The sequence below is a fragment of the Carettochelys insculpta genome, chromosome 1, assembly GCF_033958435.1.
Source record: "Carettochelys insculpta isolate YL-2023 chromosome 1, ASM3395843v1, whole genome shotgun sequence".
Classification (NCBI taxonomy): Eukaryota; Metazoa; Chordata; order Testudines; family Carettochelyidae; genus Carettochelys; species Carettochelys insculpta.
Genome location: NC_134137.1, coordinates 337363112 through 337383025, shown reverse-complemented (window position 1 = coordinate 337383025; position 19914 = coordinate 337363112). Strand labels below are relative to the sequence as shown.

The 19914-nt window shown below is 45.0% G+C and overlaps 1 long non-coding RNA gene across 1 annotated transcript; it reads left to right on the top strand.

The window, feature by feature from the left end:
- The first annotated feature begins 154 nt into the window (after positions 1-154).
- Positions 155-16520, top strand: LOC142023862 (uncharacterized). Its single transcript, XR_012648326.1, has 3 exons — positions 155-245; positions 1634-1739; positions 16396-16520. It is a non-coding gene; the product is annotated as an uncharacterized LOC142023862 (long non-coding RNA).
- Positions 16521-19914: the final 3394 nt, after the last annotated feature.

The window sequence follows — 19914 nt, the reverse complement described above, 5'->3', positions numbered from 1 at the left end:
GGGCTTAAATAAGATCTTTTTACTCATGTTCTCAGCATCATTTGTGATTTTTAGACCTCTCTCATAGGCCGCCTTTAGTTGGCTCTTTTCCAAGTTGATCAGTCCCAATCTTTTTAATCTCTTGTCATATAGCAGCTGTTCCATGCAACTGATCATTTTCCTTGCCCTCTCTGCAGCCTTTCCAGTTCTAATATGCCTTTTTTGAGACGGGATGACCAGAACTACAATCTTTATTGAAGGCATGAGTAAGTTGTGGCTTATAAAATGTCATTATATTTTCTGTGTAATGTCCCTTTCCTAATAGTTCCTGACATTCTGTCAGACGTTTGCCACTACACATTGAGCAGCTTTTTGTAGAGAACTCCCAACAGTGATTCCAAGAATGGTAACAGTTCATCTAGCCTCTGTCAATTTATAGGTATATTTGTGATTAGTTTTTCCTATATGAATTCTTTTGCACTTACCAACATTGAATTTCATCTGCCATTTTGTCATTGATTTGAGTGAGACTCCTTTGTAACTCTTTGTCTCTTCACACCCCCATTAACCACCCTGCAACATCCCTACAGCAAGTCTACCCCAGATGAAAAGAAGTAGGTGATCATGTAATGATAGACTTTATCAGAACACATGCACAAAGGGAGCTAAATTAAGGTTGCACTGGCTTTTGAGTGTTTGACTTTGCAACTTTTTAAATTTATTTTTAACATAATTGTGTTTTAAACAAATTGAAATTGTGTCATAGTGATGGGTCATCAGCAGGGTTGGAACTTTTAACACCACCACCGCACTGCCCTTGCCCCTTGAGATAATGGAGTAACTGACGGCCTTTGTAAGTTGCCGTCCTCTATGAGAACCAGCAATAGAAAGGAATAATGATGGAGACACTTTGTCAGTGCGTTCCAAAGACATTTGCTGGCATCAGAGGAATGGTGGGGCTCAAAACTCTTGGGGTCCATTCCAGACTCTGGAAGGGAGTTTGCTTTGGGCGGGGGGACAGAATGTTCTGACCTTCTTCACCACGCATGCCCCCTTCTGCCCTTACATTCCAGTCATGCCTTCCTCAGTCCATTTCTAGTCTACTCTCCTAGCCAGTTCCAGACACCAATCCTCAGCTTCTCATCCCAGTTCCAGTCTCCTTGTCCATCAAATTCTAGTCTCAAGCCTCTCAAATTCCAGCCCCATTCTACTTCCCCAACTATTCTGAGTTCCCTTGAAAATCCTTGCTCCCTACCTCCTCTAACCTGCTCCTTTCCTGCACCCTCCAGTCATCATCCCTATGTACTGTTCCCATGGGTTCCCTGTTCCAATCTCCTTATGCAAATTCCTACTGAATCTCAGAGAACCCCTCCACCAGCTCCTTGTCACAAGCTTTTTGATGAGACAGTCCCAGTTCTTCTCCAACTTTCATGGTGGTGCCTTGTGCGGTCTGTCTCCACTTCCTTTCCTCCTCCACCCCCATTGTCTCTAAGTCTCCCTACCCAGCCAGTCTCACTCACCCCAACTCCTGGTTTCCCTTTCCCACCCCAGCAACTTCAAGTCCCTGTTTCTCTTCCCCCGGCGTCCCCAAGCTCCTTGTCCCAAGCTACAGCCCTCCATACATACACATGGTTCTTGTTCTTGTGTCTTCCAGATTTGGAACAGAAAGCTTCCTGCTCCTGCACCCTTCTGGGCCCAGAAGAGAGAGCGTTGAGAGTACAGGAAAGATGGGGGCTCTCATCTCTGTACCTGATTTTCAGGTACCCAGCTCCAGTCTCAACAAAGTCTTCAGCAGCACCTTGAGCTGCAGCTGCTGGGAAAGTCCTGCTTAGCCTCTGGCTGGAGCATTCTTGGTGTGGCTAAAATCTCCAGGGCACTTAGCTGCTAAAATCTAGGAAGTCTCCACTACGCACACGCAAACTGCAATTGTTCAAAAGATTTGTAACTTGGCAAAGTTTGGGCCAAGTTCTACAGGGGATGGCAAAAATTACATCTCTGACTTAAAGCCCTCTGCTAAGATCATGTTCAGGACGTAGGTGGTGGCACCTAATAGTCAGAGCCATGGAGGCAGCCAGGCCTGGAAGTTAATGCCAAGCCTAGCTGGAGTTAGAAAAAACGGGGGTCTGGCACACCTGGGGTTGCAGCTGACAGCAGAGCTGGGCTGGGGCAGGCACAGGCAGCAAGATCAAGCCCAGTAGCATGGAACAGCAGCCAGCGAGCTCAGGAGGCTGCTGGGTCAGGAGTCAGCTATGCGTAGCATGTTGCCCGGAGACTGTGTGTAATATGTTGCTAGGAGACTGACCCTGCTGCAGCAGCTCCTGTGCACTGCTCTCCTTCCTGCCAAATTGCAAGTTTTTGCTCTGAAGCATAAAGAGTGCAGGGATGACAGGACTGATTGCAGACGGTTTGGATGGTGCCCAGAATGCCCCTTTCCAACTCAATCCGTCCCCACCACCACCTGCCTAGGGCTTGAGAGGGAGTTTGGGTGGGGGAGTTTGGATGCAGTAAGGAGGAGGGATGGGACTCTGGGGGAGCCTGGGTGCAGGTGAGGGTCTGGGATGCAGGCTCAGGGAAGGGGTCTGGGTCTTGGCTGTGTCCTGGGGCAGGAGGTGTGGGTCCTGACAGCAGGCTCTGGGAGGGAGTGTGGGTGTTGGGTTAGGGAGATAGTTTACGGACAGGATGGAGGGGTGGGGGAGAGGCTGCAGGCTCTGGTGGGAGTGGAGTACATGGTGTGGGGAGACTTATCTGAGAACAACCCCCCCAGGCAAAGGCTCCTGGGGGCGGGGGCTCAGAGTGATGCCACCTACCTGCTGCCCTCAGGCACTCCCCGGACCCCTCTGGCATCCCCAGGCAATTTAAGAGGCCCCAGGAGCGCTGCCAACACCACCAGAAGCACAGCAGGGTTAGAGCAGCTTCTGGCTGCTGACTCCCCGTGGCTGCTAGCAGGTGCATCCCTGTGGCTGAGGGATGGGGTGTGCATGAGCAGCACACAGTACAGAGACACCACCTTCCCCTCTCCTGGTCCACAAGGATGCCCAGGCCAGTAGCAGAGGGAAGTGAGACACTGGAAGCACTTCTAACACTGCTTCAATGCTGATGGTGGTGGTGAGTCCCCTCCTGTGTCATTTTAAATTGCCTGGGGCTGGGAGGCAGAGCTGGGGAATGCCAGGGGAGGGGCATGCAGGGGCCAGCAGGTGGCTAGTGTTGGTGAAGCTCATGACTGGCCAGGAATATTCCTGCCCAGAGCACTGTGGGCCCTGAAGTGTGAGTGGTTCGAAAGAAAAAAGGGCAGAAATTTTAATACAGGTAAAATTGAGGTATTATTTCTCTGGCCTCATTCTGAGAAATGTCTGTTTTGGTGGAAATTGTCCCTAGAACAAGTCATGGCAAATTGTAGCCCAAACAAAGTTTGGCAAAGTTATAAGCAACGGGAAACAAGCTCTTCTAATTGGAAGTGCAGGGCAACCTGTCACCAGCACCTCCAGTAACAAAGAACCACAATGGTGGTGCTTGATTTGTAAAGGTTATATTGGTAGTTTCTTAGGATGAGAGATATCACTAGATCTGGCTTTTGTAATATAATCTCGCGCTGATAAAATGTTGCAAAACAGGACATGCACAGAGTGAAATGAATATATTTCCTTGGCTTACAAACACTAGCATAGTCAGGGTAAACTGAATTTGCCCACAACTCACTGGGCAAATGCAAGCATTCATTTTAGATTATTTTACCCACTTCTTTTTCTAACCACTGTTTACAAGCTGTTAGAATCCCTTGTAACACCACTAGATAATTTGCACGTTTGTTTTGTGCAGGATGCCAAGCTAAATTAGGAATTAGGAATTACAGCCATTTCTATACGTACAAGATTTGATCCCTTATTTGGAAATACTTTGCATACCAGGTTTTTTCATTTGTTTGTGTTTTTTCCATAGTGTCTTTCCACACCTTCTTAAGACAAAGGTAGCAGTTATTATGTGCGGCATAAGCATTGGCGCCTAATATTTAGTGGAAACTTTTTCTCTTTTATGAACCATTTCCAAGTTTTGCAGGAAGGGTCCTTCCAGATACGCTCCCCACCCTACGCCATTTCATCCCTACCAATTAACTGTTTCAAATAACATTTTGAAATGTTGTTAGATTTCTAGCAAATTTCTAAAGTTTGTACTTCTGGGCCATTTGTTTAAAAGCCTGTGAGCAATGCCCAAGGGGGAGAATTCATACCTGCGCAGGGGCCTACGTACCAGTAAGTCCTACTTCCACTTTGATGAACAGAGAAATAATGCTCGAATGACCAAACTGTTGTCCAATCTCTTCTCAAAACATGTTCAATGGTCTGCTGTTGAGAGGCTATTTAGTTCCATCAAAGAGAACGAGGGAAGCCTGCCAGGCGTACTTTAGGTTGTAAAAGAAACAGCTGAATTGGAATCCCATGTTTCAGGAGAGCAGCTCAAGTGCCACAGTGCTTGTTTAAAACAAATATACATTTATGCAAACAAAAAGGACATCTGCCCGTTCCCCTTTATCTCTCGCTCTGGGCTGTTTATTCTCTCCCTCTATTGTTTTCTCTTTCTTCCCTCTGTTTCTTCCTCTAGGCACTAACTGTCTCCTCTGCTTGCCATCTTGTAGTCTCTGTCCTTTCCCCTGTAATTTCTTTTCTCCTTCCTCTCCACTCCCTACTGCATGCCCCATGTGCATTCCCCCTCCCTCACTGAATGTCCCACTGCATGTCCTCTGTGTTCTTTTCTCCATCTTTGCAAAGGCTCTCCTAGGTATTACTCCTACAGGTCCTATGCGTATTCCAGTCTGACTGACTTGCTGATGGTATGTACTGCATGGTGGTTGCAGTATATTTGCTTTTGCTGTGAGTAGTCACACACCACTGCATTCAGAAATGCCTAAACCTTCTCCAAGTCATTCAGCTTAAATTGGCACTTCAGCAGCCTTTGGTTAAAGAGAAAAGGTCAAAAAGAAGAGAGAAAAAGTCAGTCCCATGTGACCTCAAAATATGGCCATAAAACAGACAGATAGGACAAGCCGGACAAGCTGTGTCTGCTTTACCCAAGAGACAAACACAACTGTTGAAAGCTGTGTGCACTGAACTGTCCTTGGAAGCTATGTGTCATCACCTACATTTAACAGTGCTATCAGCAAAGCAGGCTGGATAAAGCCTGTATTGAAGGCATGTGAAGGAGTAACTTTTCAGCTACTTTTCTCTGTGCCAGATGATTCCATTGTTCACATCCTATGTCCTGGTGATTTTGTAAACAAGGAGTCACATGCGAGAGGAGGCTCCTTCCCTTCCATCCAGGATGAGTTCAAAAAAGAGATCAGAGTTCTGAGGTGGGCCTGAGCCACCCTTCCCTTGAAAACCAGAATTAGAATCTGTTTTTCACAACTTATCTCCATCTCTGTGACAGTCTGAACCAAAACCTCTACCTGAATACTCAAGACTTGAAAAGGCAAGTTCCAGATCTAGAACAATTAGTGAACTTTAATATTTATACATATGAATTGCAGAATACTGACAAACTCTAACCCTCGCCATCACCCCAATCTTAACCATTAACCCTAACCCGTCCATTACCCTGATGCTAACCTTCATAGCAAGTGCAAACATGATTTTGCTTTAACACTAAAGATGACCATATTACCTTAAAGTTACCTATAACTGCAGATCTGGAGATTTCTACAGAATAGCCCTGTGAATCCCAGCCCAAGAAAAGCTACTGGGAGATGCTGTGGAAGGATGTGATGATAGGTTCACATTGGAAGAAATACAGAAAAGAGGAAAAGCCTAAATTTCCTGAACAGCCAAGGCTGTCATTTGTTATGGTTTGGGGGAGGGGCAGTTGTACCCCCTGACTTCCAAATTTGCAGGCTATAATATAACCACATACTGAAACAACTTTGTCTCCCCTGCACTTTTCCTGAAATGAGGCCCTATTGCCAGCCACTGAGGAAGGTAGTGGGAAACTGTCCCTAAAGGAAAGAGATAAGAGATGACCAAAAGATGTGAAGATCACAGGGGCCAAGGTCAATGCCAAAGCTCCTGAAGTAAAGACATGGACTTTTTGTTGTGTTGGATTTTATTCTCTCCCCAGAAGGAGGGTACTTAAATGTAACTTGGCCAGAGAGCTGAGTCATGGGAAGAATCTGACCAATGTGGAACCAGAGCAGATGTCAACATGGAACAGTAAACAAGACAGACCTGCTAGGCCATGCTCAGCCATGAGGAGTTGCCCCAATGGTAAATCCATTCTTCTACATCATAGTATTACCATTAACATTGTTTCCTCACTGAAACTTAACATTCTGCCAAGTTCTAAAAGGAAGTAGACATTGTTGGTGTCTCAGAGGAAGGAACTTTCACTGGTTATTTTCCAGACAAGAGAGAATGGGGATCAGACAGTTTTGACACAAGAGAGAGCGTCTCCTCATGAAGAATTCTAGGTGAGCTTTCCTATCTCAGAATGTTGCAATGTGGCACAGACATGCTTCTGGAGAGCTGAACCCTGCAGGCAGAAAGGAAATGGTGCAGAACTGACTCACACAGAACAGCAGGTCATGGTACAAGAGGCCAGCCAGCTGGATGGCTGGGACTGATTGAGCTTCTCTTGGCAAGAAGATAAACTCATAAGTGGTAAGAAGATGAGTCAGTGGGAGCTGCCAAGAGAGTGAGAGTCTGCTGTGTATATGGGAGGGCTGGGAGGAGTACCTTGCATAAGAAGGGGTATGTGAAGGAAAGATTGGTATGGAGAAAGCAGAGGGATCAGGGGAGGTGTGGAGTGATTCAAGAACCAGCCTACCTTGGTGTGAAGAAGCAAAGTTTGTTGCCTGATGTCCCCTGGCCTCAATTTCCAGTGACCCAGAAGCTGACGGTCTGCTTTATTATAGAGCAAAGTCTGAATCCAGTAGACTTTCAGAATTGTCCTTGAAACAGGCACTGTGCTAATAAAATAAACCAGCTCTTGTATTTCTACTTCATCTTGTTGAATAAAAATAAAATAGAGAAGTCAATGTAGACAAACAAAAGTTAAGTGTACAAATGTTCCTCCTCCACTCTCCCTTTCTCCCCACTCAGCCAATACCACCTTATCACTTAGTTAGTAAAGTAAGAATCATGTCTTGTAACAGGAGATGAGCCTGTTACCTTTGATAGCACAAGCTATTTCTGTCTGGCTTCTGCTCAAAGCAACTACTTCTCCACATCTCTGCTGACTATATACTTCCTCAATATCAGTTACTAAAGTGAAAGAGAAAGACAAAACAGCTACATGATTATGATGAGCTTAGAGTGAAATATCCCTCAGGAGGGTTTTCACCATGCCTGATAGGCATTACGTGCAGATTTATAAACTATACATAGAAGGCATTTCACTGACTACTGAAGTACAGACATCCTCAGGGTGAAAAACACCGGCTGTTTTGAAACTGCACAGTTACACTACACACTATTGTAGGAAGGTAAGTGAAGTATGTGTCCCACTCAAAATGCAAGAGGCAATTTTTTAGGTAAAGAGAACATAATTATTAAAGTTGTAATTGTGAAGAGAACACTATAATTAACCACTTCTGGCCTAATAAGTGCCATGAGATATCTCTAAATAAGGCAAGCATAACATACTCCTCCGGAAAAATAATGAGAAGTCCTGTGGCACCTTATAGACTTACCAATATTTTGCCACATAAACTTTTGTGGGCGAGGCGAGTCTTTGTCCACGAAAGCTTATGCTCCAAAATATTAGGAAGTCTATAAGGAGCCACAGAACTTCTCGTTGTTTTTGTGAATACAGACTAACATGGCTACCCCCAATACTCCTCTGGATGTTTGGAAAAATCTGCTCATTTGGGCATTCAGCTGATAGCTGGTGTTTATTAAATTATCATGTATTTACAAAAACATGTGGACTCAGTCCTGTACTGAATTCCTCAAAGGTGGAAAACTACAGAAAACTCACCTAATGTTCCCTGATCTTGGGAACAACTGGAGGCCTATCAGCCTATAGTTTTCATTCCAAACCAAAAGGGTGCGCTACTTTCTGTAGCAAGAGCAACACTACCATGCTGTTCATTTGATACACCAATCATTTCCTGTGCTCAACTGTTTCCTAAGTCGGGGTGGCCAACCCATGGCTCTCGAGTAGCATGCAGCTCTTTGAACAATGAAATGTGGCTTGTGCATGGAGCCATGCACTGGGAGTGCCATCTGCCACTGCACACACACCCGCAGCTTGGCGGGGGAGAAATGTGTAGCAGTAATGAAGGCTCTGGTGAGTTGCCTGCGTTGGGTTGGGGGGGTGGATGGCGCTGGAGGTGCCTGCGGGAGGGGGAGGGCATTGGGTTAGAGCAGAGGCTGGGGGTTCCTGGCTCTGGAGGGAGGGGGATTGGGTTAGAGCAGGGAGGCTGGGGGTCCCTGGCTTTGAGCAAGGGGAACAGAGGGGAACTGGGTTAGAGTGAGGGGATGGGGGTGCCTGGCTCTGTGGGAGGCAGTAGGCATTGAGTCATGTATTATATATTTTTTTTATCTAGCTATAGATATACATTATATATCAATATAGAGATACATTATATATTTATAGATATCTAATGTATATCTATAGCTAGATAAAAATAAATATATAATAGGTGGCTCTTTACACTCTATCCACAGCTATTTTGGCTCTTTGTTTCTAACTGGTTGGCTACCCCTGCCCTAAGTGATTAAAAACTGAGCCTTTTTCCTTTCGAAAATGAGCAGAAAAAAAAACATCTCAGAACACTTGCAAATTAAAATAGTAATACGTGGGGACCTAACTACAAGTAGATGTACAATAAGGGGAAAATTGTGCTCCCTGTTGCACTGTCCATATTCCATAAGCAGCACACACATTGACATGAATGGGAGTTCTGTGCACCATGGAACAGTCTGTTGGCATTCCTGGTTCGATGCAGACAAGAAAGAATAATTCTGCCCTGTGGCTGTTGTCATATTGACCATTTTTAGTTGAAGACATTAACTGTGTATCAACTCTGAAAGCAGAATGAATGGTTTGCATATGCCATGAAAGTTCCACTTTATAAAACCAGCTTTATGAACAACTGTTTGTGTATGTTTAATTATAGAAAATTTTACAGACACAGATGCCTGGAGCACTATTCTTTCTCTGATTTATGTACACAACTTTCACTGATGCTAGTGAGATTTCTGTGGCTACCTGAAAAGTAGAACACCCTCCTTGTGCCCCATCCCCTGGAATACATTTTAAAATAAATATGCAAAAATGTTGGTTCATTTACTCTTACTCTGTGGACTTCTGTGATGAATGCAGGCATTTTTGGAAGATTTTGATGATGTATGTATAAGCCTTGGTTTCCCGGTGTACTTGGTATTGCTTTACATAGAGGGTAAAAAGCAGGGAACATGAACTCTTTTGTCAGGTAACCATCTCTAGGAAATGCTGATAAGGCCTAGCAGGGAACTAAACCATATCTGTGGAAAGTAACAGAGAGGTAGCTGTGTTAGTCTGTATCACGACAAAACAAAAAAGCAGTCATGTAGCACTTTAAAAAAATAATGTATTAGGTGATGAGCTTTCGTGGGGCAGACCCACTTTGGATCTGAAGATAGTTCTGTACTGGAAATATACAGTACTGTCGCCAGATCTGAAGAAGTGCTACAAAAGCTCATCACCTTATAAATTATGTTGTTCATCTTTAAAGTGCTATATGACTTCTCTTTTTGTTTCATATCAGTGGAAAACACTAAAGCCAACTTGGAAGTCTCAGACTGAACAATTGACACTTACTCAGGCTGAGTATCTCCCAGGTTGGTTGGGTGGAGTACACATGGACTCAGGAAGAAGGCAATGCTAGGATGTGATAGGAGGTAATAAGAAGAACTGGGTACAGACTTCTCTCCCCTGAAACTAAGATAAAGGATAGAGAGAGAGCAAGGAAACCATGAGGATGGTTCCTACAGAAACAAGCTTCAAGGGTGCCCTGGTGTTGGCCAATATGGATTATATTTTAACCTTGCTTCTCAATACCAAACTAAGGACATCCTGATGTTGCACAACAGTTGACTAATAAACCTGACTATATTTTGAAAATCTGCCTGGTGCCATTGCAATGTCTCACTGAGGTGATTCCTGAAGCCGGGATGGTCTCTGAACAGGCATCTAGCTCAGCTGGACTTGGTTGGCAGACCTCATTGTTATGTCTACACTACAGTCATACCCTGAGATATGCCCATTTGGGTTACGAGAATTCGACTTTACAAGGAGTTTCACTTAATACCCCTACTTTGGCTTATGAGGCATTTCTTCGCATTTATGAGGACTGATTTGGATTTCGTGCACCTCAACAGGACGCGGCTGCCCTGCAGTGGGAGAAAGGCCGTGGCTCCAGGCAACTGCTGCCCACAGCTGCTGCCCACCCGGTGCATCTCTCCGCAGAGGCTGGCAGCGGTTTCCCGGAGCCCCCGGCCAGCCACAGCGGGTGCCCACTTCCGAAGCCAGGAGAGGAGAGGACAGTGCCCATCCATGGAGCCGCCACCCCAGACACCTCAGCCCACTGCTGTCTTTACCTTGACACTGCTGTGGCTGGTCTGGGTCTCCACCTCAGTGCTGCAGCAGCGGTGCACCCCGGCCCAGCCGGTGGCCGCGGTCTCCCTGCGCTTCTGGCGGCGCAGGCCGGGGCCAGGCAGAGGCTGGTGGCTCTGGTAGGCGAGCACCGAGGGGATGGAGTCGGCTGCGTCAGTCTTGATGAAGAAGCCGTGCAGGGGGGTGGCGGCACGGTGCAAGGAGGTGGACTTGTCTGAGTCCCGGCAGTAGATCATGGCACTCTGCGAGATATGGATGGTGGTCATGCAGCCCATCCCGGCCCCCCCGCTGATGCTCATCCCCCCAGGTGGCTAGGAGGCCGTCGCTGCCCCCCCTGCGCAGCTGTGCCTCGGGCGTCACTCACCACCTGTGGCATTCAGTCCCATTTAGCGCCTGGCTCACCTGCCGCTGCTGCCTCAGCCGCTGCCGCAGGGCCTCTCTGCTGCGGAGCCCTGTATAAGTGAGGCATCACCCCTCGCCAGCTGGGGGCCCCCTGTGCCTTCCTAGCTCCCCGTGCGGCCAGCCCCCTGGCACTGCCCCCTCCCTGCTTAACCTTAGCTGTGCTCAGGCCAGGCTGCCTCCCCGTGCCCTGCTCTGCCCTGACCACCCACTTGCACCAGCCCTGCTTCTGCCCCCCTCCCAGGCACTCTTCTATTTCTGTTCCCTTCACAGCCCTGTCTCTGTACCTGGGACAGCCCCCTCAAAGCAGGTAAACAGCCACATTATAGAGTAATTAATGAAGGGGAAATGCCTTGTTATGATAACTAATGTTAACTATTGAAGTAATTGTGTTCATTTTAATGGGATTTGGTGTTGTTTTAGCATAAATGGGTGTAAATTTTGGGGCTCAGGAACGCATAAAATTTTTTCACATTGAAATTAATAGTAATTACGTTTTTGACTTACAAGAATTCGCCCTAAGAGGGGTTTTTCAGGAACGAATTACCCTCATAAGGCAGGGGAAGAGTGTGCAGCGATCTGTCGAAAGAAATTTCTGTCAGAAGATACCTTCTGACAAATCTTCCATTGACAGATCACAACCAGACTGCCAAGCAGCTCAAAAGAGCAATCCACTTGGTCAACAGAGAGCAGCCAGGCTGTCCAGCTGCTCCCTCAGCAAAACAGCCAACTAGAAGCACAGCAGAAAGCCAATCTGGACATTCCCAAGTCAGTCGTCCCAGCCATGACTATGTCAAGCAGGGGCTTCAAGACTGCCAGTCGACAGACGAACCCCCCTGGAATGTCCAGACTGGCTTTCAGTTGACAGAATCTGCCACTCATGGGAGAGCAAGATAACACTTTGGACAGAAGTGTCATGTTCTATCAATTTACTGCTGACAGAATGCCTTGGGAATGCAGATGCTCCACAGGTTTTGTTGACATATAGTGTATAAAATATACTTGGTGCAGTTGGTTCCTGACTCAATTCGTGCAGCCTAAAGAACTGCAGATGAGGAATGGGAACAGGAAAATGAGTGACTGAATCAATACAGTAGGAACATGTTTTTGGTTGGTTGCACTTTTTCTGATACAATTTCCTTGAATGGAAGGACTAATATTTACTTCATTTTTAAAAGTAAATACAAAGGTGAGGTTTGGGAAAGATAGCGGAAGCATAGCGGGCAAGCTCAGAGAATTCCAGATGTGGGGGGCTGCATGGAAAAAAATGAGATGGAAACTAAGGGGGAAAGAGTAAATGTGCAGTATGGCTGGAGTAATGTGGCATGTGAAAAAAGACAAGAGATGCTCTTCTGTAATACATTGTAACAGTGTCTTTACATTATCATCTTACCAAGCAAAAAAGAAGCCTGTGAAGTCTATATTCCAGCAGACATTTATCTGATTCCAAATTATTGGACAACTAAGGACCAAAATAATTCCCCCACACTGGCACACCCCAGCACTATCTTGTGATCACATTCTGCCCTGCCATGCTCACTGCCAAAGCAGATTGCTCTGGCAGCAGTAAACAGGGATAATCTGAGCAAGGAAGGAGAAATTAGAAGGAGAAACTGGAGGACTTAAGCTAGGACGCACAGCCCATGACCCCCAAATATAAGCTCCCTCAGAGACTCCACAGCTCCTCACAGGGGCCTGCAACATCAGGCTTTTAGCTTTCGAGATAGCCAGTAACAGAATGCAAGGCTTACCCCCATTCAGGTCCACTATTCAGAGCTAGGATTTGGTCCTTTGAACCAGGCTGTAAATGAGACAAAAAGCAGGATCATATCAAAAGCTAAAGGTGGCACTGAAAAGCAAGAACTAAAAACCACAGCTGAATGTCTGGCTGCTTTTGGAACTCACCTGCCTGACACAGCTGTTTGTCTCTCCTGCATAATGTGTCAGATTCAATAAGAAATGGAGCCCTAATGATACAGAATTACTACCTCGTGTCACCTTCCAATAATCAATGATGAAAATGCCTGGCCTGGAACATGTTTCAGTCAATACTAGCGTTGCTCACTGCATGGGATGCAACATGGCACAGGGTTGTGATGTAGCACCTGGTGAGTCACAACTCCTGGGATCCAGTGGAAGCCCAGACAGGGGTCAAACGAGCAGACTATATTCTTCTTCTTCATTCTGCTGCAGTTTCTGCTGCTACCTCTTCCCACATACCACCCAGTCCCAGATCAGCTACTCCCCCTCCCTCCACTGAAGCAGTATTCAGCTCCAAAGGCATGTGGTCTATTGCATAAAGAAGTCTGAAGACCTGGCTTCCATTTCTGGCTGTGGCTCTGGTCTGTTGTACAACTGCAGGAAGCCACTTACTTCCTGTGTTTCTCTTCCAACTTTGGCTGGTTTCTTATTTAGACTGTAAACTGTTTGGACTAGGATCTGTGTCACAGGTATGGCAGCTAGCACAACTGGGTCACAATGTAAGTTAGGTCCCAGGTGCTACTGTACTACAAAGAACAAATAGTAACAAAATTATCACTTTACAGGCTTTACAACTAACAGTATGACTACCCACGGATTGCCAGCTAGCATAATTTATCATGGATTTCATATTTGATGGCTTTCTTAAAGCATCAGCTCCTGGACAAAAGGTGATGACTCAATGCTCTCAGCTTTCTTTTGAAGAAGTTTCTACCCCTCAACAGTGTTTAAAAATGTGATGCAGTGTGTCTTAGTCTTGCCCCCCGCCCCTTCCAGGATTGTCCTGGGATATTCAGGAATTAACTGTCAGTTTTTAACAAAAGATTATGTCATATAACGAAGCCTCCAGGAATATATTTAACCAAAATTGCTACCCCTAGCGGTTCAGAAACTAGAAGACACTCTTCCCAAAAGATACTTTATAAACCTTCTGACTTTAAATCTCATCACTTTCCACACACCAGTCATGTTTTATAGACCTCTATCATACCCTCTCTTTACCAAGCTGAAAAGTCCCAGGCTTATTAATCTCTTCTCTTACGGCAGCAACTCCACACCCCTAATCGTTTTTGTTGCCAGCATACATTTTGAGATGAAGTGACTATGTCTGCTTGCAGTATTCAAGACATGGGTGCACCATGCTTTTTTATAGAAGCAAGACGATATTCTGTCTATCCTTTCCTTAATGAGTCACAACATTCTGCTGGCTTTTTTTCACTGCCACTGCACACTGAGTGGATATTTTCAGAGAACTATCCACCGTGACTCCAAGATCACTCTGCATGGTAGCAGCTAATTTAGTCCCCACCATTTTATACGTATAGCTGGGATTATGTTTTCTAATGTGCATTACTTTGCATTTATCATCATTGAATTTCATCTGCTCCTAGAGTTTCCAGTTTCTTGGCTCATCAGACAGAAGGGTTGGGCTGTGTGACATTCTGCAAGGTACAAGCTGCACTAATGAATAGTGGTGTCCCCTTAACTCTATAGCTCGGGATGCCTTTTACACGATTTGCTGCCAGGCTAGTCACACCTGGCTTGTTCACATATAGATACTCACATGTAAAATTCACTCCATGTCAGCCATTCCAGAATTACATACAGAGCAACACCTGCATATTCTTTAGTTCCAGACTTGTTCTCCAGATGGAAAGAACAGAGATGATGTAACCATCCTCCTTTCTCAGAGGATTACCCACCCCCATCCACCAGTACGCAGACAGTCTGCTGAATGTAGGCAGTTTGAAACACTCCTGCAACACAATGAAAATTTCTTGTTCATACCCCTGCACCCTGCTGCAGAATGGACAGTTAAGTAGGATGGCTTCTTACCACCCATCTTGCCAGTGTGCCTTTCTCTCTGAAAAAGTGGTTTGTGTGCATTACACAGAACTACAATATATTTCATTAACAATCTAACAAAGATCTCATTTTACATGCAGTGATGTTATACACATTTCAGTGAAATGATATTCAGCAAATTATCAGTTTTCAAATGATTCTTCACAAGGCATGCTTTGCACAAACTATATTGTAACATTATAAAATTGATGAACATGGGTAGAATGCAGTGGCCCTATAAAGATTGAAACCAGTATAGTCTGCTGAGTGCTAGGCAACTACAGGTGAGGCTGCAGCTAACTAGGCTGAGTGGGAGGTAGTCACAGGTGGGGCTGCAGATAACCGGGAGGGGCAGGATGGTGGGCGGGCACATAGTTGGGGAAGTAAATAGCAGTTCTGGGAGAGGAAAGAACACTCTGGTTCCAGTTGGGGAGTAGGAGAGCCCTCACTGTCCTGGAAGCCTCAGAGGTGTCTTGAGAAAAATGAAAAGCAGGTAGAGCTGAGGAACTCTGGCCTGATCCCACTTCCAGGCTGCAGGGCCTGACACAAGGTCTGAGGGTGCTAGGGCTGCAAGGAGGCAGACTGGGTAGGCGGAGGCAACAGATCCACAACCACTTGCCAATAATGGCCTATTCAGACTGCAGTTTGCTCCTGAGGTAAGGGGCTAGATGATGACTGGCAGCTGGATACTGAGGGGAAGTGGGTCTAGGGTTCTGGGGTTTCCTAGAGGGGAAGGACTCCAGAGTGTAGGGCACTCTCATTGGGCAGTACTCTGAGGCAAGGTCACTGTGGTCTGGGCAGGACATGGGTCATGATGGAGAAGGGATAGTAAGTAACAGCAGGCAAGATGCCAGCTGGAAGGGAGTGCTCTGGAGGCTTGATTGAACTAATTCCACAGGAGACCAGTAGGAGGTGCTGGTGTGGTAAATCCTGCCCATTAATGGGGGGGACCAGAAGTCCTAGTTTCTCAAAGTGACTGGGAGAGAGCCTGGAAGTACCAATTCCTAGTTCTGCAGGTGAGCCTAGATGTTTAAGAGCTTGGATTCCAATCACTCATAGATATAAAAGCAGAAGGGACTACTGTGATAATCTAATCCAGTGTTTCCCAGTTGGTGTTCCACAGAACCCCAGGGTTCCACAAAGTGAAAGTAGGGGTTCCATGCTCAGGGGTTGGTAACCTGCAACTTAAGGAGTCATTGGCAGCTCTCTGCCCTGCCACTGCTTCTCTGCAATTCCATGTTGCCCAGTGCCCTGCCACTGCCGCCGTTTCTCTGTGGCTTCCTGCTGCTCAATGCCCTGCTGCCACTGCCACTTCTCTGTGGCTCCCTGCCCTGCCACCGGTGGCAGGGGAGTCAGACAGACCCTGCATCAGGCTCTTCAGACTAGACTGGAGTTGAAGGAGCAGAGGCAGGTTTGTCTGCCATGGAGGGTGATGTATTTGGGTGGGTTTGGGACTGAGAGGGGTTAAGCCTGGAGGCGTGTGGAGGGTGGCTATGAACTTTCTAACTGGTACAAATCATTCTGTGCACACTGTTCCTAAAATAGGGGTTACTAAAAAGTATGGTTTGTTGTTATTTATTAAGGACTGTTTTGTTTTCACATGTACAGAGGCTCTTGAAATATTCCTCCATGTCCCTCCATGATTTTCCTAGAGACTGAGGTAAGGCTGACAGGTCTAGAGTTCCCTCCTTATTTCCTTTTTTTAAAGATGGGCACTACATTTGCCTTTTTCCAATCATTCAGGGCCTCGCCTGATGACAGGGGCTTTCAAAGATAATGGTCAATGGCTCTGCAATGACATCTGCCAATTCCCTCAGTACCCTTGCATGCATTAAATGTGGACCCATGGAATTGTGTACCACTAGCTTTTCTAAGTAGCTCTTAACCTGCTCTTTCCCCACCAAAGGCTGCCCACCTCTTTCCCACACTGCATTGCCTAGTGCTATAGGTTGGGAACTGATCTTGTCCACAAAGACTGAGGCAAAAAAAGCATTAAGTGCTTCAGCTTTTCCTGCATCATCTGTCACTAGGTTACCTCCCTCATACAGTAACGGCCCCATTCCCTCTCTGATCATCCTCCTATTGTTAACATACCTGTAGAAACCCTTCTTGTTACTCTTCATATTCCTTGCTAGCTACAGTTCCAATTGTGCTTTTACTTTCCTGATTACTCCCCGGCATTCTCCAGCAATATATTTATATTCCTACTTAGTCATCTGTGCAAGTTTCCACTTCTTATATGCATGCTTTTTGAGTTTGAGCTCACCAGGGATTTCCCTGTAAAACCAAGCTGGTTGCCTACCATGTTTGCTTTTCTTATTGAGCATCAGGATGGTTTGCTCCTGTGCCTTCAATAAGACTTCATTAAAATACTGACAGTTCTCCTGAACTCCTTTCCCCTTCATATCCATTTCCCAAGGAATCCTGCCCATCAGTTCTCTCTAGGAGTCAGTCTGCTGTTCTGAAATTAAGAGTTTACTGTATAACCTAACTAATGTCGTAGAGGTTTTACTGCAAACCAGTGCCTTTTTTTTTTTTTCAACAAAAGAGGGACCAGTACTCAGTTGGTTACCCTGCCTCACCCACTCCCATGGCTGGGGCTGCTGAGCTGCCAGTATTCAGTACTAGCACAAAAAAGCACTGCTGCAAACTATCAAGTTGCGAGGTATTATTCTTCCTGGAACAGCAACTCACTAACAGAACAACATAACCATTTGTGGGCCTGAACTTGTTTCTCATTCCCTTGGGACACTGTGGTGTTGGTGGTGCGGCAGTGCTCTGAACAATGGGAATAGTCAGGGTAAGAAATCAGTCTGGTCTGATACCAAAGTTTCTTTCACCAAGTCTTCAAAATTAGGAGTTCTAACAGAAGATTTGATCCGAGGAACATCCCTGGTGTCTGGCAAGATTACAAGAAGTCCATGTGTTATTTCCATAATGTACCATCCAATAATTTTATTGCAAACAGAAGAGGTTCTGTGCATTCTACATGTCCTCCAGGTACCCATTGTATTTCACAATCACAGTTGTCAGACTGGTTTAAGTTTTCTTCTTGAAAAGAGCGAGGAGGAGTCTCTCACCATTAATTGGTTTGCATAGCTTGGGATTTCTCTCTGTGAGACAGCATCAGGATGTAGCAGGTCCCAAAAGAGATGCAATATTGCTTCAAGAATAGAGTTGCAGGTGACTTCTGGGTAGTAGTTTCTATTTTGTTCCTGTTCTATTTTGTTCCTGTACAAAAGTGGAAAAAAAGTCCAGTTTCTATTGATAAGAGACTAATAAGCAATTGGCTTTTAGAGCATGCTTAAATGCTTGTACCATACAAATGTTCTGCTGGTCCATTTGTAGCAGAGTGGTACGGACCAGAATGTTTATGATGAATTCCACTTGAAGATCGGAACCTCTGATATTTTTCAGAACTGAATTTAGGTCCTTTGTTACTCACCAACTGTAATGGTAAACCAAATTGACTAAACAGGGTATGAAGGTGTCCAATGTTCTTTGTTAACTGCAGCAAGAACTCATTCTGAAAGCTGGCCATTTCAAATAGGTGATTGCAATAAAAAAATATAACCTTCCATAAGGTCTGGCAAACACTACATGAGTACATGTCCAAGGAGTCTGAGGCCATAAGAAACAGCATGGATAAGGTAGGCCAGGATCATGTTTAATTTGTTGACACATAGCACAACGCTTTGCCTTTTTCTCAATATCTTTGTTAATCCCATCCATAGACATGACTCTGGGTTATGGTCTTCATCGAAGCAACAATGCTAAAAATTTCTTTATAAAGAGCTTTCAAAATCTGAGACTGGAGTGACCTTGGAATGATCACTTGCATTTTCCGCCATATGCAACTGTGATTCACAGGTAATTCACACTGACATGACGTGAATTGTGCACACTGGGAATTTTGTTGATCTAACACTACATTTTACTGTTACTTTTTTCCCTGTGAGAGAGCACATCAACCTGAGCTGTTTCTTTGATGTTTATGTCAATAATGGGTAACCTATCAGTCAGACTGAGATAAAATACTTTGTCTGAAGCTCCTTTGGGTTGATGGCAGAACAGGCATGGCAGTCATCACAACCCATAAGCATTGCTGTGCTGTCTTTCTTTACTTAATTGAAGAGTATAGTAATGAGCTGAAAGCAGAAATGCCCATTGGTACATGTAAGTAGCATTTAATGACAGAATTCTGTATTTCCATCTAAAAATTGAAAGTAAAGGCCAACGATCCATTGGTCAAGTAAAATGTCAATCACACAGATAAGGATGGAACTTCTGAATTGCAGAAATAATGCTGAGAACTTATCACCCTATATATGCCTATTTCCTCTCAGGTCTAATGAGTTGTTTTTGAAGTGAAGGTAACTGGTTTTCCCATGCCATCAGGAAGAAAATGGGAAAGAATTGCGCCCGCTTCTTATTGTGAAGCATCACAAGTCCATAGCAATGGAAGAGAAACATCAAAGTCCATAAAGACTGACTGATATGAACCATTTCTTTGCTTACTTAAATGAATGCTTACCCTCTTTATGCCATTTCCATTTTTTCTGTGCTTGTAACAGCTCAGGTAAACCTAATATTGCCACTAGACAAGTTAGAAATGTATCATAATAAACCAGTCCTAAGAATGAAAGTAACTGGGAAACATTCTCTGGCAAGGATGATTGAAGAAATCTGTTTTTCTAGCAATTCCTTTCAGAGTTTAATGTCAATTACATGCCCAAAATATCCAACTGAAAGTGTGAAAAACTCATGGTTGTCTTGACATACTCTCAGTCCCCGGTCTTCCAAAAATTGCAAGACAATGTCCAAATTCTGAAGATGATCTTTTTGATCCTTTCCTACAGCAAGTAAGTCATCCAAACAGCGATGAATGCATCCTTTCTTGGTCTCATCTGTGGCTTTATGGAACAGGAAAACTGCCAATGTGATACCAAAATGCAACTGCTATAACAAAGTAAGTATTTTTGCATATTGATTGTGAGATATTTATGAGATAACAGATAAATCTCCATTTGTAGATATGCATGGAGTAAATTTATTGGAACACAGTCCACCAGTAAGACTGGCAAACACGTCTTCAGTACAAGGTAGTTAGTGGTTGTACGAGTCTAC